This window comes from Panthera tigris, chromosome F2 (genome assembly GCF_018350195.1).
Source record: "Panthera tigris isolate Pti1 chromosome F2, P.tigris_Pti1_mat1.1, whole genome shotgun sequence".
NCBI lineage: Eukaryota > Metazoa > Chordata > Mammalia > Carnivora > Felidae > Panthera > Panthera tigris.
Genome location: NC_056676.1, coordinates 1931093 through 1945167, shown reverse-complemented (window position 1 = coordinate 1945167; position 14075 = coordinate 1931093).

Genomic DNA, 14075 nt, shown 5'->3' with positions numbered 1-14075 from the left:
GTGGCTGGTGCCTACCATAGGGGACAGCGTGGCTCAAGGGTAATAAGCTGGAGGTGGAGAGGGTCAAAACATGGATAGAGAAGTGAACGGAGGCAGTCACACACAGTCTTCTGAGTACTTCATCGTAGGAGTCATGGGAAGGCAATGAAGGATGAGTCACTTTGGAAACTGGGTAAAGGATGGTTTCAAAGAGAACAAAACTAGGAATTAGATAGTTACAGGATTGAACTAGATTTGACGAAGGTTGAAATTATACTCAATGGGATGGAGATAAAGCTGGGAAGACACAAAATTATTAAAGACAAAATGTCTGCAGGCGTTTGAATTCAATGTAGAAGAGGAAGCGTAATGGAGAAAAAGTTGGGAATGTCTACCCAGTTTCTGATAGACACAGTGAGAGAACTATGGACATAACTCAAAATGTGGGTAGGAGGAAGACTGGTGCAGTCCCATTATTCTCTATTAATACACACATCATGAGTGTGTATTCACTCTAGTGTGGGTCTCCACCCAAACTCAGAGCTTATCAAGAAAAGAGGAGCAGACATGAATGAACATGCCAGGGTTATTTGTACAGGTATCCCCACAAAGGCACCTGGGGGAGAAGAATCCTTCACAAATATGACATTCAGAATTGAGCACAAAAGGGTAGAAACAGGATAACGAGCCTGGTTGAAGGTATGGACACATATCCTAGTCCTTAATGAAATCAGAATTATAATCATGGTAACGCAGCAAGATCCCGACACAGCCAAGCCCCTGTCAAGAGAATGGTATACACTATGACACTGAGAATCTTCTAGTTGGTCTGCTGTTTATGAAGGGCAGGCATTAGCAATCCAGTTCCAGGTCTGTAATGCAAGAAAACATCCACCTTAGCAGGAGTATCGAAAGAAGTCATACTCCCAGGACCCAGAACTATGGGGCTTTCCAGCATCATCACAAGACATGTTTAGTGGTATAAACAAAAGCTTCAGGGGTATAACAGTCAGGACTCAGCAGGTCACAGCAGTCCTTACAGGGAACTACATCTAACTGTGCACAGGCACGGTGATTATAACTTTCAAGGGAGAATTCCCTAGCTGGAGGAGAAAGTGGCCAGTATTAGGAATCTAAGAGGCATAAAAAAGTGAGTTGTTGACTGGTTCCTGGTGGAAACACGTATCTTGGATAGAGAGTAACTTAGAAAATTCTCAGTAGGAACAGGATAGCATTCTTCTTTATTCTCTTGCTTGAAAACCCAACTTTTTGGAGAGACAATAAACACTTGGTGTTGCGAACTCCGTGAACATCAGTGTGGGTTTGAAGTTAATGCTAGACTAATAACTCAGTTTAGGGGTCATGTGGCTAGGTGAGGACTCTTGATGTGAGTTGAGATCAGGGAGATAAAGAGTGAATCCCTCTCTCCAGCCTTAGATGTTCATGGAACATATTAGAAAGTGAATAGAGGGAGATAGAAAGTGAAGAGAGGGAGATAAAGAGTGAATCCCTCTCTCCAGCCTTAGATGTTCATGGAACATATTAGAAAGTGAATAGAAGACCAAAAAGGAAGAATATGGTTGTGCCTAATCTGGAGAGAGCCACCACCTCATGGAGACATGAGCATTGGCAGGTAGGCTTTTCCAAGTAGGCACATACATTTGTATATAAAGGAATACTGGGGCCTTGGCTTTTCCAGGGGAGTCACAAATAACTCACTTCCCTAGATTTTATTTTAAGAAGCTGACTTAACTCATTAAAATGAGGGGAAGAGGAATCGTGAAAGAATTCCCTGAAATAATTTTTTCAACTTAAAAAACATAAATAACCTTCTTGCATGGGAAGAATCTCAACATGATGTCACCTTCGTCATGCAGGCTCCATAGCAGTAAATGTATTTGTTGCTTTCAGAATCAAGAATCATTGCCATTTTCTCCTTTACACAAATACCCAATGTTACTAAGGATACCATGACTCCATGTGCCTTTGTGCATGTATGGATACACATCACAGAACACACTGAGCAGCCAACCCAGATTTTTCCCCTATTTCTTCCCAGAGACATTTACCTATTGCTGACCTTATAAAAGATAAAAATAGTTATGTTGCTTCATTTTTCCCAAATGCTGTTTGAACAAATCCATGAGCAAAGATCCAGAGCAGTTAATGTCAACTTTTCAGCCTCTGAAGCATTTAAATTATTATTTACTTATTTTCAAATCTCAAATTTTATCCCAAGGTTCAGTTACTTATCTACCTATATCCAAATATTTTGAGCTGAGACTCACATGAAATCAGACTGCCTACCAATTCTACTATTTCAGTAAAGGTATTAGAGGAAAAATAAGTCCTGACCCAAGTAACTTTAAAAATGAAGTCTGTACAATTCAAGGCAAAAGAAAATATACACACATATTCTACTGTAGTTGGCAAATGTTTCCCTTAGGGTTCAGGTTAATAATTGTGCTGTAGATGTATACTGGAATTGAAAAGCTAAGTATTGGATGGTGGGTGGTGGGAACCCAGTTCCTCTATGTTGGAGCAGAAGGTTACAGATAAGCAAGAGAGGAGGCTAGAACAATCCATGGAATAGTGGATGAGAGATGAAGATATCAGTTTGAACTGTTTCACTTACTTACAGATATAGCTGGTTACATACAGAAATTTGTTATAGATAAGTTTAGATACATGGGTAACTACACACAGCGCGTATCCTCTGGAGGCTAAGAAATCTCAGAAGCAAAGACACCCCAGTAACAACAAGCACACGCAGCCCCCTGTTCCTGGTTTTCAATGCTATTCTCCAACAAAAGGACCCACGGCTCAGTGGGGAGATGGCCAATTCTAGGTCTGGGGAAGGGACATATGAGATGAGGTTGGATGTATTTATGTATGAGATAAAGTTAGAGTAAAATTAAACAAAAAAATAATGGGTTAATTGGATAACTCTTCAAGTATAAAGTAAACATCCATAATTCCCTACTAATGTAAACAAATGAATGATTGAATAAGTGGGGGAGGGGCGCCTGGGTGGCGCAGTCGGTTGAGCGTCCGACTTCAGCCAGGTCACGATCTCTCGGTCCGTGAGTTCGAGCCCCGCGTCAGGCTCTGGGCTGATGGCTCGGAGCCTGGAGCCTGTTTCCGATTCTGTGTCTCCCTCTCTCTCTGCCCCTCCCCCGTTCATGCTCTGTCTCTCTCTGTCCCAAAAATAAATTAAAAACGTTGAAAAAAAAAATTAAAAAAAAAAAATAAGTGGGGGAGACAAATCTGTGCAAAAAAAAAAAAAAAAAATCCCCATGATGTATGATACCTCACCCTGTAGGAGGTGAGTGTAACTCTCCACTCCTCATGTGTGGGCCACACGCTGTGACTTCCTTCCAAAGAGGACAGTCAGGAGAGATGGTAAGGAGATGCAAGTAACTTTAGAGTGGAAAAAAACTACCAGACACTCCCAGCCAGGTGGCTGAGGTCAACATCAGCAGGACAAGTCATGTTCACAGTACATAACCTTGGTATGATGTGGTGCAAATGGCAATTTCTCCGTGCCAAAATCCCAGAACACCAACCTAATCCTCAACAAAATAGCCAACAAACCCCAGTTAAGGGGCAATCTACAAAATAGCCGACCAGCACTCCTCAGACCTGTCAAAGTCATCAAAACAAGCAGTCTGAAAAACCAACACAACCCAGAGGAGCCTACGGAGACATGAGGACTAAATATAATTTGGCACTCTGGATGGGATCCTGGGACAGAAGAGGTGTGTTGGACAAAAAATAAGGAGGTCTGAAATACGTATGGACTTCAGTTAATAATAATGTATCAACATTTCATTAATTGTAAAAAAAAAAAAAAAAATGTACCATAACAAGATAAGATGTTAGTAAGAAAAATTGGAGATGGGCTCTGCCGTAACTCTCCATATAATTTCCAACTTTCCTGTACATCTAAAACTATTTTTAATTAAGTTTATTTTAAAAGTAAAAAAATAATGAACTATAGGTATGCACACGCTGTAGTCTAGTTGATAAATTGTTTCTCCCAGAGGTGTGAGTTCATTTTAAAAGTACTTTATATGTATATGAATATTGAACGAATAAATGAATATGGAAGGTGATATCAAACAAAGAAATGAATATGGCAGATGACAGGAGTCTCATTGTCAAAAAAAATTTACAAAGAAGCAAGAGAATTCTAGATTGATTCTTGGCCTGCAGGATCAGAGAAATGTGTATAAATTTATGCTTAGTCTCACATATACAAATGAATGGATACAGAAATAATTATAAATATATGTGTATATTTGGGTTAATATATACACACAGTCCCAGATTTACGTGTTGGGAGAGCCTAGCAAGAGGGATGCCCCAGAAGCAACAAGCACAATTTCTTGGAGAAATTATTGACACTTGGCCTGGGACAGGGAAAATACAAGATGATCCAGAGCATCTTAAAATGCCAAAAATCAAGGAAATGCTCAAAAAAAAAAAAAAAAGTAGATAATAACATGCCAAAAGGACACAGTGGCCAACCTTTGCCCAATGGCCAAAGCGGAATCATCTGAGCAAAATAAATAACATAGTGTTGGATTATGACCTGAAGAATAAAATAAATATCCGAGAGCCCATGCTGGTTAAAATATATGACTAAATAAATGATAAATGGGGCAGAAGAGAAAATATTCCTTCCAGATAAATTCAAAATAATATATGTAAATCCCTCTTCCTCCAGCAAGCATAGCTTAATGACCCTCCTTCAGCTTGAGCTGGACTGCATCACTCATTTGCAGATAAGACATGGAAAGGGAGACATGGTGGCCTGACGGGGGGGAACCCTGGCAGAGCAGACAACCCTTAACCAAGTGAACAACATTCACCTCATCAATGATGAGTCATCTTCGTGTCATGTCCCTGACATAATGTGAGACGGCAACTTCACCTCTGTAGTGTTCTTTCCAAAAATGTACAACCCCAGTCTAATCGTGAGGAAGCGCCAGACAGATCCAAACTGAGGGGCATTCTGTAAAACACCTGACCAGTTCTCTTCAAAATTGTCAAGATCACAAAAAAGAAAATCTGAGAAGTTGGCACAGACCAGAGAGGACCCGGGGGACATGATGACTCAATGCAACGTGACATCTCAATGCAGGTCTTAGGGCAGAAAAGGGGAGTTCATGGGAAACAAGTGAAATCTGAATAAAGTCTAGAATTGAGTTAATGGTAATTTCCTAATGTTAATTTCTTAGTTTTGACAAATGTTCCATGGTTATAGGAGATATTGACATGAAAGGAGATGCGCGAAGGGTCCACAGACACTTTCTGTATTATCTTTGCAACTTTTCTCTAAAACCAAAGTTATTCAAAATGAAAACTTAATAAAAAGCTCCAAGTTCTTTCAGCCCACATTCTCCTACTTGGTCACAGTTTAATTGGTCATAAGAATGAAGTCTGAACATTTTATGATTTTAGTGGAAAACATATTCTTAATTGTAATGCATATTCTAAGAATACACAAGTTTCTAATAAGAAACATATGTGCATTGAGAAATGTTTGAAGGCAAAGTAACCTCCAAGCTTTGAAACATCCTGGGCCCAAAGGGGGCCAGACCACCAGGGATAGTGCAGCCTGTGGTCACTGCACAGTGCACGCACAGAGCCTACTTCTAGCCAAGTTTGAGCTCTGAACTGTATTGGGGCATCGGTTTATGGTGGCCATACTGTCTAGGAAATCCTTGTAGATTTCAAGTTGCTTTTCGAAGAAGCCAGAAGGATGAAATATAAACTTGACCTTGCTTAGAATGATCTGGGAGCCCCTGGAAACTTTCCCTACTCAGCAGACATTCTAAGAAACTGACTGGGGCAAAAAGCCCATTCACCAGCATGACTCTGGGTCCTTCCACCCCATCCCTGTCTATGGACCCCGTGACCCTAGAAACCCGCCTGAGACATCTACAGCACCATGGTCCCATGACTGGTGGGCCCACGTCAGTATTCATCTCTGGGCTTCACAAGGCAGGTCAGAGCAAATGGGAAGTTTAAGGAATCTCTATTCTGAAACCCACTCCATTTCATTGGTTCTAAATGACACATTCTGTATAAAAGCAACTTTAACATCTCTGAAGTTAGAATGTGTCATATTTCATAACATCTTAGAGTCAATGGATCCCTACAAATTACATTCCAGTGATATGATTAATAAAATTGACTAAAGTATACAGAGAAGAGAGGGGAGGGGCTATAGTACCTATTATAGTGACTATCTGGGACCAGTAGAAAACAATAAGTAAGGATTTACTTTGGGGTAACGAAAGTGGGAGTAAGGGGATGTCAACTGGAGTCCATGGTGCAGGGGCAGGACCCTGGGCAGCTTCCCTGACCCGGGTCTGTGTCCTCCCCCTTTTCTTCCCCACTTCCCTTGTGGTGTCCTCCCAGGTCCTCACCCACAGATGCCCAGAACCCCACTGTGGGCTCCCCTCGAAGCCTATCTTTCCTCAAATGCCCCAAGTGTCTTTGCTTCTTTATGCAATCCACTCTTTTTCCCCCACCCTTTCAATTCCTTACCCATCTCACACACACACACACACACACACACACACACACACACACACAGAGTCAGTGCACAATTTCAAACTCAGGAAGTCTGACCTTGGGATCAATGTTTGTAACCACTATGCTCTGTCGACTAATAAAGCTCCAAAGCACAAAATCCTTGTCATGAAAGTTTACTAGGGACATGAGGAGTTTCCCTGGGGCTCTCTGAATCTGTATCTTGAGGACACTGAGGGGAGGGAGGGGCGAGCCTAGACTGGAGGGAGGAGGCAGATGCTGCCTGGCTTTCCCTCCCCACCCGGGCCCGCCAGTGGCCGTTTGGGAACCTCAGGCCCCCACCAGCCATCCTACTGTGTGAGGGAGGCACTAGAAAGGAGAACCACCCATCCTCAGCCAGAGAAATGGAGTTCGGCTCCCAGGGTCTGCCTGAGCTAATTCTTTAGAGACCTCAGCCTCTGAACTGTGCCCGTCCCTCAGGGAGACATCTGTCCATTATGGTAGTCATCAATATCTCTCTTCTCATGTCATATATGCCATTTGGAGAGGGATACAATAACAAAGCACAGAATCACCAAGAACATGTCTGACACTGTTAAATGAAGGGCAGAGCATGAAAGCAAAGGGTGCCATAGAGTGGGTGGTTCCCTTAGGTTATTTGCTCAGAGAGGTATCTCCCAGGAGGTGTCTCCTGGATGAAAAAGGACCCAGTCATGGTGAAGTGAGGGCAAGAGCATTCCAGAGGAATGGCCATCATAGGGAGCCCACAGTGGGGACTAGCTTGTGCTCCAGGGAAAGGAAAAGAGATCTATGGTCAGGTAGGGAGACAGGGACAGACCAGAGCTTGGAAAACTAGGATAAAGCAGACCAACCACATCCACTGTCGGGAGAAAATGCAGGCCTACTGTCCAGGGCAGTGCTGTAGTCTGATCAAGATAGTAAAAGACCCTTTGGCAGCTGTATGGAGATGGCACCGGAGAAAGCCAGATGGAGACAAGGAAACCACGTGGGGACCTGTTGCCAGTCCAGGCCAGACAGGATGAGCAGGGCTGACAGCAGTGGGGATGGGCAGAGAGGATGGTCCGGTGTGCTTGAAGCCAGAGGAAATGGGGCTTGTCAACGGACTGGATGTGTGGGAGTGGGGACGGAAGGCATCACGGAAGCTTCTATTGTTTCAACTTAAGTGAACTGAGTAGGTGGTGGTCTCATTTCCTGAAATGGGAATTCTAGAGGGGAGGAAGGGTGGTGGCCATCAAGACTTACGCTGTATCCATGTTGACTGAAATTCCGATTAGATATTCTAATGGACATGGCAGGAAGGCAGGTAGATATGTAAACAGGGTGCTCTTAGGACAGGCCAAAGATGGACAAAAGGATTTGGAAATGGTTGGTTTATAAATGAATTTTAGGATGAGGATATGGATGGGACCTTCCAAGTGGGAAGTTTTTTGTGGAAGATACATGGGGCCCAGGCCAAGTGAGGTTTGCAGAGGCTCAGGGGCCGTATAAAGGGCTAGAAGTAGCACAACAAAAGAGGTGGTCACCGGGGAGAGAGCACGGCTGTGCAGTGTGAGTGAAGAAGGCACATCCAAGAGAGCTGTTCACCCTGGCGTTTCCTAGAAGCCAAGCTGGGCTTGGCAGGAGTATGTGCACGGGCCTCGCCTCATCAGGTCGCCTAGACCACCTTAGCAAAAGGATCCCCAAAGAACCAGGTCCAGGCGGTCAGACTGCTCTCTCCACAAGCATTGGAACTGAACCAAGATACCTCTCTGTGTGAAAGGTGGAAATTGGTGGCTATTTGAAACTATTTTCCCCTCTGCCTGTGCTGGTCGGACTTTCTCTCCAAAACGTAGGCTTGCGCTTCCACTCAGCCATGGGCTGTCCCATGGATTTCTGGCAAGTTCTCTGCCACCCAGTGCTCTGTCTCCAGGTGTAGATTATCACCTTGCAGCTTCACCACCATGAAGACTGTTGAAGTCCTGAGTGATGGCTCTGTGCTCTCTGATCCTCTGTGGCACATTATGTCTTCTCATTAAAGTCAGTCAGGAACATTAGCTCATTCAACTTGTCGGCTTAATGAGCTTCACATTCAAAAGGGAGTCCAACATTTTTGGAGAGTGAATTAAAGTGGATTGTCACCTACTGGCCTGGATTACATCACCAATTCCTATCCGAGAAGTCATGGCCCTAAGGTGTCCCTGGATGCTTTTCAGGATGTCTTTGAAGCTCTGAAACCATGGATGACATTGTGCATTGATGTTCATAGATGCATTTTTTTGGAGGAGAGCCCAGAGTTTTATTGGAATTAAGAGAAATATGGGACTAAATTTTTTCTTAAATTGCATTTCAGCTACTGGATACTAATCTTATTTCCTCCATAGTGAACCATAAGCAATCCCTGATAAAGGACTGTCACTTTCTTTTTTTTAAAGTTTATTTCTTTTGAGAGAGAGAGACAGACAAACAGACAGAGCTCTAGCAGGGGAGGAGCAAAGACAGAGAGAGACACAGAATCCAAAGCAGGCTCCAGGCTCTGAGCTGTCAGCACATAGCCTGATACAGGGCTCAAACTCATGAACTGTGAGATCATGACCTGAGCCAAAGTTGGACACTCAACCAAGTGAGCCACCCATGTGCCCGAGAGGACCATCACTTTCTAAACTTTGTGTTGTCCATGTTTCCTAATGCAACACCACCTGTGTGCAGCAGGCATGATGCTGACTTAAACAGACATGCGGCACATCACTTTGTCCAGGGATCTTGCCCTGCTACTTCTCTGGTTCTTCTCACTGTTGAGTTGTCAACTCCTGAGTGACTTTGGTGCCAATTCCTCATTTCTCCTAACGCTCAAGGAGATGCAAATATTCTGTTCAAGACTAACCCTGAAAAATCACCTCAATCCCTAGCCCTGTCCTTCAAAGGCTCAACAACCCAAGAAGACTAGGAACAGAAAGCTTCAAAATGGCATCTTTCTAGCCTCTACCTCAGCCCCATTCAGATTTGCTTGGTCTTTTCACTTACCTTTAGACAACATGGTGGTATCTGTTATGTCCTGAACCATGCATGAGCACCTGCCGTATGTTCACCCTGTTCCAGACACCACTGACTCGACTGTGAACAAAACAAAGATCAGTACCCTAATGGAATTTATCTTCCAGTGGGTCAGAACATACACAAAATAAGAATATATATATACAGTACGTAAGATGCTGATAAGCGCTAAGGACAAAATAAAACAAGACAATAACATTAAAGAGTATCATCGTAAACACTTTTATAGCCAATGCCATGTGCCAGACATGTCCTAAATATTCTGTGGGAGTTTTCTCAGGACAACCCTGAGGCTGGTATGACTATGATTCCTGTTTCAATCTGATACAGCTGAGGCACAGGGGCGAGCACCTTGCCTGGTGGCTGCCAGCCTGCAAAGGGAGAGCAGAGAAGGGAGCAGCTTGGATTGGGCAACCCAGGAAGGCCCCCTTGCACACTGCATGCTTCACAAATGTGATGACCGAAGCAAGCTCGGGTAAATGCTTGAAACCTTAAAGCTAGCTGGAACTCTAACCCCTTAGAGGACATATTCGCTCATGGGAGCTGAGGATACTTGCCCACCAGCCTTCTCCCTACCTACCCACCCGTTATTGCTTTCCAGGAAAGAAAAAGAGACATTTGTTTTTTAAAGTGGGAGTTGGGGGTAACAAGAGCTAATGACAACAGAATGATGGTCTTAAAACATCCTGTTAAGTTTAGGTCGTCATTGTTTTTCTCAACTCTAAAAAGGAGAGAAAACAGTACATAGTCCCTCACAGGATGACTAATGAGAAAGAGATTATGAAGAATTTGAATGCTGTAAAAACCTAATACTTGCAGAGCAATTTAATTTAAGGAAAATAAACAGTGGGTAATGTAAAGAGGTAACAAAAGGCTAGCATATGTTTAGATGGGAAGAATTGTTTCCAGAACAAACTGTGGAATGACAACTTCCACAGCTTGAACATAAACTAAGATTTACAAACTATGAAAAAAATTTAAAATGCTACTTTCCTTAGATTTAAAGAATGAGAAGATCAAAAAAAAAAAAAAAGTTTAGGCACAGAAAGGAACTGGAGGGACAATGGGTGTGTAAGGCACGGTCTTACAAAGACTCAGCAGAACAATGAGGAAAAAGAAGATTGATCTACTTAGAGGGATTCACTAAACCCCATCTCTAAAAGCAAAGAGTCTTGCTAAAATGATGTCTGATTGAGAGATAATTATGGGGGAAATGCCAATTCCACATTTCGTATCTGGACACTTCACCGCATATTGTTGGAGCCCCATGGAGACGGGATATGAAAAGAATAGCATGACAGGGGACGGATGGGAAGGAAAGTAGTCTTGGAGCAGAGCCAGATAATGTGGAAGTAATTGAGATTTACCAGCATAATTTCCATAATCGCTTTTGGATGCACAATAGCTCAAGAGTGTGCCATAGATTCGCATTTATTAGTGTTCTGGGGTTACGATGCGTTCCTAGAAGATGGCTGATCTATTGCCTTTGCGGGGATTCCTGGAGTTTTCCTCAAGAAGCAATGTGATAGAGATGAGCTCTTCTGTCCCTTTCTGCACTGTGTGCTGTGCGAGCTCCATGCCTCCCACCTGCACCACTGTGTGCCGTTGGTCAGCCATCCACATCGTCTGTGATCATGGTAAGAAATGACCGCAATAAAGGTCCATTGTTTTCTACTGAGAAGGGAGAACACAAGCGGTGCGAAAACCGAGGAAGCACTAAAAACCGTTGAGTCTCAACATGAGCATTGAAACCCGCTGTGTAAGAACTGATCAACCCCGGCCTGTTTCCCCTTCCTCTACAACACTGAACTACCATGTTAAATAGACAACAGGTGTGTATCACCACGCAGCTTTTCACCCGAACCCACGCGAATGAAAACTCATGCAGGCGCTACATCCTGCTGATGCCCTGGCCACACCGACAGTCCTCAGAGATGCTTGTGGTTCATCCCACCAGGGTCCTGCCCATTCACCAAACCTCCACATCAGCATGGAAGTAACTTGAACAGGACCTTGGAGGCAGCACACCATAGACTGATGCTAACTTCTCCTGACAGAGAGGAGAGAAACATCCAAAAGGCTACTTGCAATGTTGTTTGGTGATTTCCACAGAAAGCATAAAGGGAAACCTCAGAGAAAGTCTCCTTACACAGGATGGCAACTACAGCCCCACTGGACCCAGGGCAGATGCTGGTAACCTACTGTGGACATAGAAGGTGGACATTCCCACTGAGGCTAAACTTATTCTCAAAGTCTTTCCCTCCTGGACACTCCAGGCAGCCCAGCCAGTCATTCAGGGTTGAATTTAAGATAAAATCTATTCACCATCTCTCTGTTCACTTAAAGAAAGAAAAACAAAGAAAGGAAAAAAAAAAGAGCTGAGTTTTCTGATTCCAGTGCTTTCCAATTCCGGGGCCTCAGGGACCAAGTGACCTACCTGGGGCCAGTCTGATCTATAAAGTAGGGATGTCCGTAGATGCTGAGTATTCCTGCACAGGACAGTAGGAAGGGACCATGTGGGGAACAATGTGACAGAAGCCCTTGAACTGTAAAACCACACACCCACGTCAAGTGGTTTTATCATCCTGATAACGATCCTCAATCTAACTTGTGGTCGGACTCCTCAAAGTCAATGTACTGTCTGTTTCTGGAAAAAGAAGACACATAAGTTTGTTTCCGGTGCTCATAAAGGATGTAAGATGGCTGCCACATTGAAGGACTAATTTGGGTCAATACAGTTCAATAATTATGAGCATGGACTCTGGAGCCAAACCACTTGGGCCTTAAACCCTAATTTACCACAATACTAGCTACGTTTCTTGCCTCTCGGTTTATTCATCTATACAATTGGATTGTTATCGGGAGGAATAAATTGATTAACATTCGTAAACTACGTACTCAGAATGGCCCCTGTCATACGGGAACCAAGCACTCAGTGTTAGCCGTTGCCGTTACTGCTGTAGCTGTCACTAGCAGGTGTAACCATAGCTGCAGGAGGAGTGGCTGAAAGTAGAAGCAGAAAGACCAGGGAAAGGCTCTGAAGGAGTCCAACAGTTCAAGGCCACAGCTGGCAATGAAGGAGAATCCCCCGGTCCCAAAGAGGGGCAGGCTGTGAGGCTCAAGGCCGTAGGGGAGGTGTGTGGGCATCTTTCGTTTCCAAGCCCACAAGAGGGCTAGAACATAAAGACCTAGGCATGCCTGGGAAGCACATCCAACAAGAATCTGGACTCTTAATTCCTCTCAGATCCAATTCTTCCTACTAACACAGGTTCCACCTGAATCCTTGCTTCTTTCTGACTCTTCCTTTATCATTGTTCCTCTGTCTAAGAACCCCCAGTTTCATCTCTAAGTGATTTATAAGGGCTGGGCTATTACCCAGAATTTCCACTGTGCATCAATCTCCCTATAAGATAGATACACACTAATGCAGAAGTCAAAACCCTCGGGCTCAAAGAAGTTGATGTGATAGGTTGCCTTTCCGACACGTCATCCCAGAAACCTCTTACCCTATCCCCTCACGTCCCCTGCTACAGGTCCCCTACTCTACACAGGAGGGGCCTGCTGGATAGGAGCCATCCTCACGCATCCTCACAGAGACAAGTTTTACTTGTCTACTTCCTCTGCGTCTCAGGAGACCATCAAAATGGAGTGAAATATAGACATCTTATGGCAAAATACAAAGTACAATTGGATACACTTATCTCATGGAAGCATACCTCTAATTAGCTGAATCATTCCCGAAGCAATGGTAAGGAAAGACTGGAACAGATCTGCAACGCTGATAGGCTTTGTGCAATCTGGCAGTGGATTCTGCAATCTGAAATCATCCGCGGCAACCGCTTTTAGAACAGCGCCAATGTGCAGACCTAAATTACTTCTGGCTCCACAGTAGCATCTGCCCATGAAATAAGCTTCTACCAAAAGCTTCAACTCTCCAGGAGCAATTATCTAGACTGGCCTCAAGACTGCACTCCGGGCGTTTGAAACTCTTTTCTACAATTGCCAGCCATCTTGCCTGTTAGCATGCCTGTGGGAAGGACAGGCCGGCAGTTCGAGTGTTGATTTCCTAATCGAAGTCATTGTCCCTGAATACCTCGCGACCATCCGATGTAACACACAGCGAAAAGGACTTCCAGGGCACATTGAGTTATTCAAAACCTGTCGCCTCTCAGCAGAAAACTCAGCACGGGCCTCAGGGATGGAGGTCTTAACGCTCCGCTCACGCCAGCTGACCTCTAATTCTCATTTGCAAACTCCCAGAAGGGGCATTGATCGTCTTTTCCACAGGGCCCGGCATGGGACGCAAAAACGACTCAGAGAGTGTTTTCGTGATGAGGAAATCAGATCCATTTGTTAATCGCAGACGAACATTCAGGAAGACACTAGGCATATAAGTTACAACAGTAATCAGGCTCCCTCAGCAAGCTTACCCAAGTAGTTCAGCGCTGGAAAGTCTCCTCCCCGCAGGCATTCCCCGACCGGCAAACCCGGGTCCTGTCAGC